The following is a 13,154-nucleotide window of genomic DNA, read 5'->3' as shown; positions in this document are numbered from 1 at the left end:
TTGTGTCTCTCTTCACAGAAGAAGACACCAAATTAAAAATTAGAAATAGAGGGTAACCAAGGGGCTAATACAAGGGCAGAGCTTACATTAGTTAATATTAGCTGAGAATAATTTTTAGAGAAGATTAAGGGACTAAAAATCAATGAATCCACAGGACCTGATGGCCTATATCCTACAACCAAAGTGAACAGCCTCACACTTCCACACATTATATTCCATGTAGGTTCTATAAAAGGTAGCTGCAGGGATAATGCATCTACTATGATTTTCCAAAATTTCCTAGATTCCAGAATAGCACCAGCGAATTGGAAGTTGACAAATGTAACACCACCATTCAAGAAAGGAGAGAGAGATACAACAAGGAACTACAGGCCAATTAGCCTGTCATCAACCATCAGGAACATTTTGGAATCTTTTATTAAGGGAGTCTTATTTATCAGGTCTTCTAAATAAATTATTAGAGTTGTTTTAAGATATAACAAATATGGTAGAAAAAGGGGAGCCAGTAGATGTAATATCCTTAGATTTCCAAAAGGCATTCGATAACATAGAAACATAGAAAATAGGAGCAGGAGCAGGCCATTCAGTCCTTTGAGCCTTCTCTGCCATTCATTATGATCATGGCTGATCATCCAACTCAATAGCCTGCTCCCGCTTTCTCCCTATATCCTTTGATCCCTTTCGCCCCAAGAGTTATATCTAACTCCTTCTTGAAAACATACAATATTTTGGCCTCAATTACTTTCTGTGGTAGCGAATTCCACAGGCTCGCCACTCTTTGGGTGAAGAAATTTCTCCTCATCTCAGTCCTAAATGGTCTACCCCATATCCTCAGATTGTGACCCTTGTTTCTGGATCCCTCCACTGTCGGGAACATCCTTTCTGCATCTACCCTGTCTAGTCCTGTTAGAATTATATAGGTTTCTATGAGATACCCCCTCATTTTCGAACTTCAGCAAATATAATCCTAACTGACTCAATCTCTCCTCATATGTCAGTCTTGCCATCCCAGGAATCAGTCGGGTAAACCTTCGCTGCGCTCCCTTTATAGCAAGTGCATCCTTCCTCAGGTAAGGAGACGAAAACTGCACACAATATTCCAGGTGTGGCCTCACAAAGGCCCTGTATAATTGCAGCAAGATATCCCTGCTCCTGTACTCAAATCCTCTCGCTATAATGGCCAACATACCATTTGCCTTCTTTACCGCCTGCTGCACCTGCATGCTTACCTTCAGCGACTGGTGTACAAGGGCACCCAGGTCTTGTTGCACATTCCCCTCTCTCAATTTATAGCCATTCAGATAATAATCTGCCTTCCTGTTTTTGCTACCAAAGTGAATAATCTCACATTTATCCACATTATACTGCATCTGCCATGCATTTGCCCACTCACTCAGCTTGCCCAAATCACACTGAAGCATCTCAGCATCCTCCTCACAGTTCACCCTCCCACCCAGCTTTGTGTCATCTGTAAATGTGGAGAGATTACATTTAGCTCCCTCATCTAAATCATTAATATATATTGTGAATAGCTGGGGTCCCAGCACCGATCCCTGTGGTACCCCATTAGTCACGGCCTGCCTTTCAGAAAAAGACCCATTTATTCCTACTCTTTGTTTCCTGTCTGCCAACCAATTTTCTATCCATTTCAATACACTACCCCCAATCCCATGCGCTTTAATTTTACACGCTAATCTCTTATGTGGGACTTTGTCGAAAGCCTTCTGAAAGTCCAAAAAAACCACATCCACTGCCTCCCCCTCATCAACTCTACTAGTTACATCCTCAAAAAATTCCAGTAGATTTGTCAAGCTGCCACAGAAAAGGTTAAGGGCTCGTGCAGTTGGTGTTAATATATTAGCATGGATTGAGGGTTGACTAATGGACAGGAAGTAAAGAGTGAGCATAAATGAGACATTTCAAACTGACAGGTTGTAACTGTGCCACAAAGATCAGTGCTGAAACTAAGAGTAATGTATACAACTTTGCTGACAATACAAAGCTGGCTGGAAATGTGAGATATGAGGAGGACACAAATTAGCTGCAAAGAGATATAGACAGGTCAAGTGAGTGGGCAACAAGGAGGCAGATGGAATATCATGTGAGTAAGTCTGAAGTTATTCATTTTGGTTGTGTGAATAGAAAAGCAGAATTTTTTTAAAAGGTGCAAACCTATTGATGTTCAAAGGCTCTTGGGTGCACTTGTACAAGGGAACACAGAGAGCTAGCACACATTTACAGCAAGTAATTTGTAAGGCACATGGCATGTTGGTCTTTATTGCAAGGGATTGGATTACAAGAATTAAAAAGCAATTGGATAGGGTGAGAGCACTCCAGGGATACTGTGCACAGTTTTTGTCTCCATATTTTAGGATATACTTGCCTTGGAGGCTGAAGAGTGAAGATTCATTAGATTGACTACCAGGGTGAGAATATTGTCCTCTGATGAGAGGCTGAATAAGTTGTGTCTATACTCTCTGGAGTTTAGAAGAATGATAGGTGGTCTCATTGCAACATACAAGATTCTGAAGGGGCTTGACAGATTAGACACTGAGACATTATTTCCCTGGCTGGGAATCTAGAACACAGGGACACCATCTCAGGATAAGGAGCCAATCATTTAGGACTGAGATTAGGAGAAATTACTTCTTTGAAAGGATTGCAAACCTTTGGAATTCTCTTCTTCAAAGGGTTGTGGACACTCCATCATTGAATACATTTAAGGCTGGGATAGACAGATTTTTGATTTTCTCAGGGAATCGAAGGGTATGGGGAGTGACCAAAAAAGTTGAGTTGAGAAAGAGGGTCAGCCAGGCTCATACTGAATGGTGGAGCAAGCTTGAGGGCTTACTCCTGCCCTTAGTTATTATGTTGCTCACTATATCTGCACAGTGCAAGATCACAGATATTTCATTCTTGGTTCAATTGTAGCACTCTTTCATTTGAATCAGAACTTAAGAAGGTTGAAATCCCACTTCACTGGTGTGAGAGTATAATCTCTGCTGACATCTTAGTGCATTACTGAGGGAGTGCTGCACTGTTCCATGCACTGTTTGTCAGATGAGATGTTAACCAAAGGCCTTTCTGCACTCTGAGGTATCTATAAAGGGCAAAAAGTTCTCACCGGAGTCCTGGCCAATATTTATTCCCCAACCAACATCAGTAAAAAATATTATCAGACTGTTATCTCTTGATGCTTATGGGGGCTTACTGTGCACAGTTTGGTTGCTGCATTTCCTGCATTACAACAGTAACTACACTTCAAAAGTAGTTATTTGAATATAAAGTGTGTTGAAACATCCTGAAGTTGCACTATATAATGCAGCTTCTTTCTTTCTTGTTACTAGAGCAAATATATCGAGGAAGGAAATGTTGTGTTTAATGCAGGGAGAGTTCATCTGAAAAGATTTTTTTAGTGGGTCGATGTTTAATTTTTGAACCAACTATTTAATCAACAGAATTATTTTTGGAAATTTGCACAAGGCATTTCATTTACATTTAACATGTAAATTAAATTAATCACATGTTTAGGCAGAGTTTACACATCTCTTGTTCATGCTAATATATGTCCTGAACAGCTAGTCCACATATCTATAATGAATGAGCAGGCTTTGATATTCTGTAGTAAGGCATTGCCTCTTTTTGCCTATTGTAATTGGTGCAAGTCTGCATGTTTTAGTGGGCCCCTCCCCCATTCCATGCCCAGAAAATACAGCAGAAAAGAGAAGAAGCTGAAGGGGGTTATGAGACAGCATCATTCATCTTACAGTTGTATTCTTCCTCATGCCTAGTCTCAGTGGTTCAATGTTTCTTGTGCTGTTTTTGAATACATTTTATTTCTTGTACACTAGCCATTTGTGATCTGCAAAACTAATACATAGAATTACATAGATTGTACAGCTTAGAAGTAGGCCATTCAGTTGAACTACTCCATGCTCCACACAAGCTTCCTCCTAGGGTTATATTCCAGAAAGCCAGATGGTGAAGGATGGAACTGGAACCAATCTTTACACAAGTTTATTAGCAGTTAAAGATTGCAAATAAGCAACTCCTAACTTAGCCACTACAGATTCAGACTGTGTCTATCTCTGGTGGTACTCGTGATTCATCAGTTAACATCCAATATTTGCTCACAATTAAAAACAATTAACATGCAATTAACAGTCCTCATTCTTAACCTAAACTTATTAATATATCCTTCTATCCTTTTTACTTGCCTATGTTTTTTTACCTTCCCCTGAATTACATCTAAACTATTCAACTCAACTCTTCCTTATGGTAGAGTTCCAGTTTCCAACCACACTCTTAGTGACGCAGTTTCTCCTGGATTTCCATTTGAATTTATTAGTAAGTATCTCATATTTATGGCTCTTTGTTTTGACCACTTCCACAGTTGGAAACATTGGGCAGAATCTTCCGAGGCCATTAGGCAATATCCAGGCTTGGGCTGATAAGTGACAAGTAACATTCGCGCCACACAAGCGCCAGGCAGTGACCATCTCCAACAAGAGAGAATCTAACCATCTCCCCTTGACATTCAATGTCATTACCATCGCTGAATTGCCCACTATCAATATCCGGGGGGGTTCACCATTGCCCAGAAACTTATCTGGACCAGCCATATAAATACTGTGGCTACAAGAGCAGATCAGAGGCTAGGAATCCTACGATGAGTAACTCACCTCCTGACTCCCCGAAGCTTGTCCACCATCTACAAGGCACAAGTCAGGAGCGTGATGGAATACTCTCCCCTTGCCTAGTTGAGTGCAGCTCCCGTAACACTCGAAAAGCTTAACACCACCCAGGACAAAGCAGCCCACTTGATTGGTGCCCCATCCACAAACATTCACTCCCTCCACCACAGAAACACAGTGACAGCAGTGTGTACCATCTACAAGAGGCACTGCAGGAATTCACCAAGGCTCCTTAGACAGCACCTTCCAAACCCACGACCACTACCATTTAGAAGGATAAGGGCAGCAGACAGATGGGAACATCAGCACCTGGAAGTTCCCCTCCAAGCCACTCACCTTCCTAACTTGGAAATATATCACCGTTCCTTCACAAAATCCTGGAACTCCCTTCCTAACAGCACTGTGGGCATACTTACACCACATGGACTGCAGTGGTTCAAGAAGGCAGCTCACTACCATCTTCTCAAGGGCAATTCCAGATGGGCAATAAACGCTAGCCCAGCCAGCGAAGGCCACATCCCATGAATGAATTTTTAAAAAAATCTAAGATTCTATATCAATTTAATATAAATTCTCTAGTCCAGATTTTTGCTTCTGGATCATGTGTGCAGAGATGGGAGAATTCCAGGCTCTGCAAACTTGACCTTTAAAAATGGCTGCCCGGATGTCGGATTTTCATCAGGGGGTGGGGTGGGGTGGGGGGTGGGCTAGAATAGAAGCTGACAGACAACCCAGGAAGAAATAAAGCCACCAGGTGCAGAGGCAAGATAGGCAGAAGGCCTGCCTCGGGCCTCCAGCACTGTGTCCAAGAATTTAAAAAAAGATTAAAACATAAAACATCCCTCCAGCCCTCAACCTCTTACATTCCCTCTCTGCCATACACTCCCCATGCCCCATCCATGCCAGCCTATTTCCCTGTACCCACCCAATGGCCCTTTATAGGCCCTAAACCAACTTAGTGCCAATGCATGCCAACCCATGCCCCCAACTTACCACCCTTTCCCCTTACACCTACCATGGTAACTCACCTAGTATCCCCCATAGGCAGACCTAAGGACCTGTGCAGAGATGAGATAAAATAAAGTTCTATAAAATAAAGCTCTACGTGTCAATTGCAGACTTGACTACGTTAAAAAACTCATTCACAAAAAGCCCCATACTACATCTGCATTTTTTTCAACCAAAAAAAGCCTTATACAGTAATAACAACCATTTTATTCAAGTGCAGAATCCCTTATAACAATAAGCATTGAAATTCATAGTCCCACATCAGATAGTCTATAACCAGCTGTAGCTGTCAATCAAACTATGAAATGGCAGGCATCACACTGTGATTATTGGTGGTTGTGAAATCAGTTATGCAGCACTAATGCAATAATGGAAAACCTCAGGCGTATGTCAACAGGCAGGGTGAAATAGCAAGCAATCTTTTTTTAACACTCCACCTTTTTCAAAGATTGAAAGGGCTGGACTTTCAAATACCTTGACAGTTTGACAGTTCCCTTTGACAGGTACCTTTTACAGGTGCTTCTGACAGTTTTGACTGTTGATTTTGACAAGTCTGTTCACAGTTACAATGAGCTTGACAATAATGAGTTTATGCACTATTTACATACAATTATGCTTACATTTAACACTTCCAAAGGGCACCTGACCTCCTCCAAAGAGCACCTTATCTCACCCAAAGATGCTCCCGGACATATCCAAAGGGGTACTTTACCTCTCCAAAGGCTATCCAAATAAACCATTCAAGTTCAGACCTGCTCTGACCTGATCTAATCTGCACATGTCAGGTTTCACACTCCTGGCCTACCAAATTTCCACTTCAGTGGAGGCAGCTGATGATTTAAATAGCCAGCTGCCTCCTAAAACCGTGTATGTGCAAAATGTTCCCTGCCCCAAATCCAGCAACTGCTAAAATGGAAGCTCCATGTTCAGTAGTGGGACTTTAATTTTCAGGCTGTTCAGCTATTTTTGCCATTCTCCATTGTGGCGAAAATCTGGGCCCTGGTATTTGAGTCCTATCTCTCTAGAAAGGAATCCAGGTGCTTTTATTGTTCCTTTTATGGCCTTGTTAACTTGTGTTGCTATCTTTGTTGATTTGTGTATCTGTGTCCCTTGAACTCTGATCTTCTCCTGCCTATTTTGAGTCTTATTCTCCAAGGATAATGTGACCTCCTTATTCTTCCTACCAAAATGAACCACCTCACACTTATTTATGTTGAAATCCAGTTACCAGTTGCACCCCTATTTTGCAAGTTTGTTAACGAAGCTTTTGCAGTAGTTTTCTGGAGTCACCTTCTCTGTTTATACTCTAGAACATTGTTCAGCTTTAGTGTGGATTCCTTCACGGTTTTGCCAATATCGTTCAGTCTTCTATTTAACTTTATATTGTTGCTCTTCTGTGCCTTAGCCTGTTGATTTTTAAGTCTACTAACAACCCTGAATCTCCTTCAGCCTTGCCCTTAGTTGCTGCTATGATATTCAGGAGTTGCTCTCTATAACCTTGCTCAGCTATTCAACTCATTCTGACTATCAGATTCCTGCTAGTTTTATGTACAGAATGAGCTGTCCTGTATTCCATTTCGAGCTTTGCTTCACTGGGATAGAAGAACAACTGATATAAGCAGCTGTGTGTGATGTGCATAATATCCTGAGTGAAGGAGGCCCCAGACTGTCAAAATTGTCAGTCACTGCTGGAGTACCACAAAGTAGGTTTATTTGGGAACATTGTGCAGATAACGCAGAAGGAAAAGATGAGAAATAAAAAAGCGATGACAGTTTTTGTCGAAAAGCGAGAGATGGACATGAAGATGGATGGGACATCTCCTAATAAACACTATCCAAAGCCAAGAGATAAAAATTCAATTACATTACAGAGATTAGACATCAGACTGACTTCCGTCTGGTCAGTACAATTGTCTGCAGTTACCTGCTACACACATTTCCACATTATTGAAAGATTCTGCTAGATTCAGACTTTGTTGTGTTGGCTCCGACCTTTGCCGTTATTTTAGCTCTCAGTGTGGCTGACGGCAGCATTTGCATAACAAACCATGAAAATTGCAAGGATCCAAGGGATTTATTGGTACAAGAACCTGACTTTGTGCATATTTGTAGCTATCTTTGCTTTTTAGCTGTGCGATGTGTGTGCGTTTGCATGTGAAAATTTATGTATGAATTTTTGTGCATTTACTTGTTTGTGGTTTTTTTAATTCATTCATGGGATTTTGGCGAAGCTGGCTAGATCAGCTTTTTTATTACCCATCCCTAATTGCCCTTGAGAAGGTGGTGGTGAGCTGCCTTCTTGAACCGCTGCAGTCCCTGTGGTGTAGGTACATCTACAGTGCTGTTAGGGAGAGAGTTCCAGGATTTTGAGCCAGCGACAGTGAAAAAATAGCAATACATGAGGAAAGATTCGAAAGGCTAGGGTTGTTTTCCTTAGAGCAGAGGAGGCTGAGGGGTGACCTAATTGAGGTGTTTCCCATTGTGGAGAGGTCAATTACCAGGGAGCACAGATTTAAGGTGATTGGTAGATGGTTCAGAGGGGACATGAGGAAAAGGTTTTCACCCAGAGGGTAGTGGGTATCTGGAATTCATTGCCCGAATTGGTGGTTGAGGCTGAAATGCTCACCTTATTTAAAAGGTACCTGGGTCTGCACCTGAAGTGCTGTAACCTGCAAGGCTACAGACCAGGTGCTGGAAAGTGGGATTAAAATGAGTGGGTCATTTTTTTCTCTTCTCTTTTTTAGCTGGCGCAGACATTATGGGCTGAATGACCTCTTTCTGCACTGTAATGTTTCTGTGGTTCTATGGTTCCAAGTCGGGTTGGTGTGTGGCTTAGAGAGAAACTTGCAGGTGGTCATGTTCCCTTCAACTGCTGCCCTTGTCCTTCTAGGTTGTATAGGTTGCGGGTTTGGAAAGTGCTGCTTAAGGAGCCTTAGTGAGTTGTTGCAGTGCATCTTGTAGATGGTACACATGCTGCCACCGTGCTTTGGTTGTGGAGGGAGTGAGAATTGAAGATGGTGGGTCGAGTGCTCATCATGCGGGTTTCTTTGCCCTGGATGGTGTTGAACTTCTTGAGTATTGTTGGAGCTGCACTCATCCAGGCAAGTGTATTGACAGGTGCATTGTTTACTTGTTTATGATTGTGTGTGTTTATGTCTTTGTGTTTTTAACTTATATATACACAAGTCTACCTGCACATATGCATATGTGTGTCTGCAGGTGTATGGTTTCTCTGTGTTTCCCTGTGCGAGTGCCAGTGGATTTTTACCTGCATAATAATCCTGGGATCTATTTTCACTGGCTTGCCTGATAATGGGATTGAAGCAGCCTCAGAATAGTTTTGCCCACCTTCCTGCCCACTAATTTTAGCAACACAACCAGCAACCATACTGGAAGGGTCCTCCCAGCAGCTTACCCCAGGGCTGAGAACTGTGAAGAACCCCTTGGGCTGTATGCACCAGAGAACGTTTGACATTAAATGTAAATGTGTATTGTAAACACAACCTGAAATGTGAATGTAGTGAGGCAGCTCATGTATGGTATTGAAATGAATTGATCTGTACTGCACTTTATGGAACGTCAAATTTGAACTGTAATGTTCTCTTACAAATTTTATGAATAAAATGCATTTTTGGGGAAAGAAAGTCCATCTGTTTCAAATAACAGGCCCCTTTTAAAATGGAAATTAAGGCCTTATGATGCGAATACATGCATAATAGTTATGCACTGGACTAGTACACTAGAGACTGGGACTAATGATCCAGAAACATGAATTCAAATACCTATACTACCATAACAGATGGGGAAGGTAAATTCAATTAATTTAATAAAATCTGGGATAAGAAGCTAGGTAGCAGTATTGAAAACTCTTAAACTTCTGGATTGTTATAAAACCACACTGCTTTGCTGTTGTCCTTAACGGAAGGAAATCTGCTGTCCTTACCCAGTCTGGCCCACAGCAATGTGGTTGACTTTCAACTGTCCTCTGAAATGATCTAACAAGCCAATTAATTATCTCAAATGCAATTAGGGATGGTCAATAAATTCTTGCATTGTCTGCAATGCCCACACTTCATGAATGAATTAATAAAAGTAAGGGCCCAGGAAGTGTTTGAAGGTAGCTCATATAAGACTGGTTAACAAAATTGAGGTTCTTGGAACAGGGACAGTCACTGTGCAATTGGATTGAAATGGCATATCAGGATGCATCATGGGATCACCCAAGGTCAGCCAAGTTTCAGATATAAGTTTTAAAAGTGCTTGTAGTTTAAAAAGAAATTAGAATGAATAAGTCCTTTTGGCCATGTCCAGGAGTTAATGACTAGCCTATGGGTCAGTCCATGATAAAACTAAAGGAATGTGACTTTGGGTCAGGCTAAAATAGGCTGATGAATGGTCTACGAATTATACTGTAATAAGCTGGATTGTTTAACCTCAGGATCAAGCTGAGATACACAGATGACTTGGCACAGCAGCAAAATATCAGAACAGATAAACAAAACTTATGTTTTGGGATGAACTGTAAATATCGTTTGTGCTAAAGGTCAAATCACTCCATGATTGTTCTACAAATTCATCTGCAACTGCAGATATGATGAACAGGTTATCCTGTGTTTATGTTGTAAACTCAATTATAATTAAGGATGTAACAATTAGATGTACAAGATAAGGACAATGTGAGTTAATGATGAGTTATCCCAAAGATGCTATATATAACCAGCAGAAACTATATAACTGTATAATGCCTTTTAGAGCATTCTGAAAGGGATTTTTCCATGTGTGCACAATTGTGCTAAATAAAAAAAAACTGCTGCTGAATCTAGCTACAGTTGACTTTGTATTGAGTGTCTTTTAGATACCCCAAAACAGGATAAAAAATGGCTGAAGAGCAGAAGCATGTCATGTTAAATAGTTATCCCCCAGTGGTCAGTGCTAGTAGCCCTGCTCTTTTTCCTATATATGAAAGAATTGGATCTTGGAATTCTGAGTAAAATTTCAAAATTTGCTGATGACACCAAACTTGAAGGAGTGGCAAAAACTGAGGATGAAATGAATCACCTGCAACAGTACATAGATAATCTAGCAGAATGAGCAGACAAGTGGCAGATGGAATTTAATACAGAGAAGTGTAGGTGATGCATTTTGGCAGAAGGGAAAGGGAGGGGCAATGTAAACTTAATGGCGTAGTTCTAAAGAGTGTGCAGGAAGAGAGTGGGTGGGGAGTGCCTGTGCTTCGATCTTTGAACGTGGCAGGACAGAATGAGAGAGTGGTGAGTTAAGCATGCGACATTTTGGGCTTCATTAATATAGGCATTGGCCAAGAACTTCCATTCTCCGGGGGCTTGTACCCTGCAGTTACCCCAGAAGATGAGCTAACACTGTCATTCTTACGCACCATTCTGACTTGGAAACATATTGCAGTTCCTTCACTGTCGCTGGGTCAAAATCCTGGAACTCCATCCCTAAAAGCACTGTGGATGTACCTACACCACATGGACTGCAGTAGTTTAAGGCAGTGTCCCCCCACTGGATCCCCTGACTAACCCCCCATGACCAATCCCCAACGTCAACCATCCAACACCCAACCGACCTCCCACACCCCCTGACTACTCTCCTGACCCCCAAATACCACCCCCTCACACTCCAACTACGATCTCAACTCTCCGACTAATGCCCACCTCCCTGACTATGCCCCCAACCTCCCAACTACCCTCCTGATTATTCCCCAAACTCCAAGTGCCCTCCAAACCTCCAACTACCTCCACAGTCCCCAACTACCCTCCCAACCCCCTAACTACTCCCCAACACCCAAACCCCTAACCCCCCAACAAGATGCTGGGTGGGATACCCATCAAGTGGGCTGCATTGCGCTGGATGGTGCTGAGTGTCTTGAATGCTATTGGAGTTGTAGTCATCCAAGCAAGTGGAGAATATTCCATCACACTCCTGACTTGCACTTTGTAATTGGTGAACAGGCTTTGGGGAGTCAGGAGATGAGTTACCACAGAATTCCCACCCCCTGATCCGTTCTTGTAGCTACAGTATTTATATGGTTGGTTTCTGGTCAATGGTAATCTCCAGGGTGTTGATGGTGAGGAATTCAATGATAGTAATGCCTTTGAATGATGGTTAAATTATTTTTTAATGGAGGTGGTCATTGGCTGGCACTTGTGGGGCATGAATGTTATCTGCCACTTATCAGCCCAAGCCTGAATGTTGTTCAGGTCTGCTGCAAGTGGGCACAGACTGCTTTGGTATCTGAGGAATTGCAAATAGTGCTGGACATTGTGCAATCATCAACAAACTTTCCTATGTCTGACCTTATGTTGGAGGGAACATCATGGATGGAGCATGTTATATATTGCTGTCTTATTTGTAAATATCTGTAAAGAGCTAGCAACTAATTAGCTAGGAACTAAATTGCTATGTGGAAGTTTACCAGGGTGCCACATTTCACGGCTGCACTAAAGATTCATGTGATGTGTAACAGAATCAGTTCAAACCAGTCCTTCATTTGTCCAAAGCAGCATGGCCAGTATTAAACATAGAGAGCTCTCAAAAGCAAAATACTGTGAAAACTGGAAATCTGAAATAAAAACAGAAAATGCGAGAAAATCCCAGTAGGTTTGCGAAGAAAGGAAGAATTAATGTTTTGAGACTGTATGGCTCTGAAGAAGAGTCAAATGGACTCGAAACATTAACTCTATTTCTCTCTTCGCTGATGGTGCCAGACCTGCTGACTTTTTCCAGTATTTTCTGTTTTTATTATAAGGAGCACTCATCTTTCCAAGCTTAAAGTATGATTATTACCAACATCTAGGATCCAAAAGTGAACAAGAACAAATAGCAAAGCAGCCGATGATGGCTGGGCCTAAGACACAATCCTGAGAAACTCCTGCAGCAACATCCTGGGACTGAGGTGATTGGCCCCCAACAACCACAACCACAACAATCTTCCTTTGTGTGAGGTATGATTCCAGCCAGTGGAAAGTTTCCCCCTGATTCCCACTGACTTCAATTTTTCAATTTCCAGGGCTCCTTGATGCCACACTTGGCCAAATGCTGGCTTGATGCTAAGGGTAGTGACTCACACCTCAGGAGTTAAACTTTTTAGTCCATGATTGGAACAAGACTGTAATGAGGTGAGGAGCTGAATTAATTTTCTGGGCCTTTGGGGAGTGAGTGTAGTCCCTGGGACCCTACTCTCTACAATCCTGACTCACCCTGCATAACTCCCCTTACCTTGCGGGCGACATCCGGTCCATTTTCAGGCGATGATTCTAGTGAGCTGGGGGGGGGGGGGGGGTGCGGGTGGTGTGGTCGGAATGGGGACAGGGGGAGTTACAGTTGGGAGCTATTTTTGGCCTCCCACAGCTTGCCCGGTGAATGTAACTGAGATCAGAGTCTCAACATGAAGGAACCTTTTCAGCACTGAATCGAATGACCATGTCC

The sequence above is a fragment of the Carcharodon carcharias genome, chromosome 19 (genome assembly GCF_017639515.1).
Source record: "Carcharodon carcharias isolate sCarCar2 chromosome 19, sCarCar2.pri, whole genome shotgun sequence".
Classification (NCBI taxonomy): Eukaryota; Metazoa; Chordata; class Chondrichthyes; order Lamniformes; family Lamnidae; genus Carcharodon; species Carcharodon carcharias.
This window is presented reverse-complemented; position numbering follows the sequence as displayed.